Here is a 2,244-nt window from a genome sequence, read left to right as displayed (position 1 = left end):
GATTCTCGGCCAATTGAAGAATGGAAAATACAACTGGGTTCCTATTTCAGCCACCAACATTTTAACCAGAGTGAATTTGTGATTAGGGTTTCGTAAGCACCACTCTTGGGATAAGGTAAACCCACTATCTCTCTTCAATTTTCCCCCAATATTCAGTCAAATTGACGATCAGACACCACTATAGGGTCCTAGTTTCGATCGTTAGTAAGTTAATCGGAGTAGATTTTAGATTTGGGCTTTCTAAGAACTTCTCTTGGGGTGAGGTAAGGGGAATAAATTATATCAGAATTTTTTATAATTTAACCGATTAAATTATAATATGAGATTACAAGAATTATATACACGTTTTTTAAAATATTCAGGTATATGGAAATTGGTTTTTGGATTATTATTATTATAAGATAATTAAATTGGTGTTTGTGAGCTTAGGAATTTTATAATAATTGTTCTTTTAAAGTTGAACTGATTGAATTAAAGTATTTGATTTTTGGATTATTGTATTAGATTTTCTGAATGATTTGACTGGTTAAAATTATTGGTTTGACTTATTATATGTATTTTATAAAGAAATAAAGTGAGTAGGGTTGGTTATGTGACGACCTGCTTAATTTCCACATTTTTTTTAATAATAAAATCAATATCACAAATATCAGCTCAGCAAATCATAATCCATTTGGACCCGTGGGTACCACGGATACATCAGAACACATAATAGTAGTTTAAGTAGCAGGAAACATACAATCACAATATTATAAATACGAAAACATCAATCACATTACCATAAATACTAGTCACTATAACCACTGTATTTCAATATATACATCTCCAAAAACAAAATCTAAGGACATTTCCCACAAAATCCAACTGTCCCTACTAACACCTACTATAACGACCCAGAAAATATTCATATTCAAATATTAAAGAGAAAGGAAAATAGAAACAGGAACAGAAAGAGTGCAAAATATAGGACTTCGTCGACAAGTGCATAAGGAAACTCGTCGGTGAATACAGGGCTTTGTCGACGAGTACATAAGGAAATTCGTTGATAAATACAGGGCATCGTCAACGAGAAAATACCAAGAGGGGTTATGGAGCAGCCTGAATTTCGTCGACAAATACAGGGACTCGTCGACGAATTTATTAAAAGACTCATCGACGAGATGACGTGTCTTGTCGACGAATCTGGTAGTTTAAATATCTAAAAACCAAGATTTTTATCCATTTACCAGCGCCTCACTCTCTTTCCTCTCTCTCTCTCTCTCTCTCTCTCTCTCTCTCTCTCTCTCTCTCTCTCTCTCTCTCTCTCTCTCTCTCTACGTGTCCCTCTCCTTTCTCTCTTCGATTTTGGCCCCACCAGTCATCGGATCGATGATTCGAAGCTACCACGATGCTCCTGGCGGAATTCTCTACAAGTTTGCCAGAGCGGATCGTCGGGAAAACGAAGTTGGATTTTATCCCAAATTCAAGGTAAAGTCTTTTATTCAGTTTTTGACTTCCTGACAATTATAGAAAATGATGTAGGCTAAGAAATACTGATGTTTTGTTCTGGGAGCTTACGTTTTCAGAATGTTGGGTTAGGAACCCTGCAGGTATAGAGTCAGAATTATATAGGGGCTTTTCAAAGTTAAGGTAAGAGAAATATGCTATGCTAGGAGTTTTAATAAAGTTAACAGCGATTTTTATAGATTTATATTTATGCCAGTTTATTATACAATTTTTATTAAATATAAGTTTAAATGATTGTGAGGCCTAAGTGATTTTCATGAGATGAAGTAATTTATATAGCTTTAATAATATATATATATATCATACTATATGGAATGCATGGAAGTAGACAGTGTGTACAGTTTATATGGTTCTTCTCAATATACGAAATTATACAGAATATACAAATGTAGATATATGTATATATATATATATATATATATATATTCACAGAGATTATATAGGGAATGTACATGCAATTACAGTTTTATAAGATTAGTTTCTTGAAACAGAGATATGCATATATATATATACATGTATACAGTATTATTCAGATCAGTATTTATACCACAGCTTTATACAAAATTTAGTATGCCATGTTTCCTATTACCGTAATATACAAACAGAGATACAAAGGTAGCATCAAGATGCTACAGATGCAGTATACAGTTCTACAGTGTATATATATAGTACATAAAGATAGCGTTATGGTAATTTTGGAACATGGCAAAAACAGTAAAAGAATATATATGTATAATC

Source organism: Malania oleifera, chromosome 5 (assembly GCF_029873635.1).
Source record: "Malania oleifera isolate guangnan ecotype guangnan chromosome 5, ASM2987363v1, whole genome shotgun sequence".
NCBI lineage: Eukaryota > Viridiplantae > Streptophyta > Magnoliopsida > Santalales > Ximeniaceae > Malania > Malania oleifera.
This window is presented reverse-complemented; position numbering follows the sequence as displayed.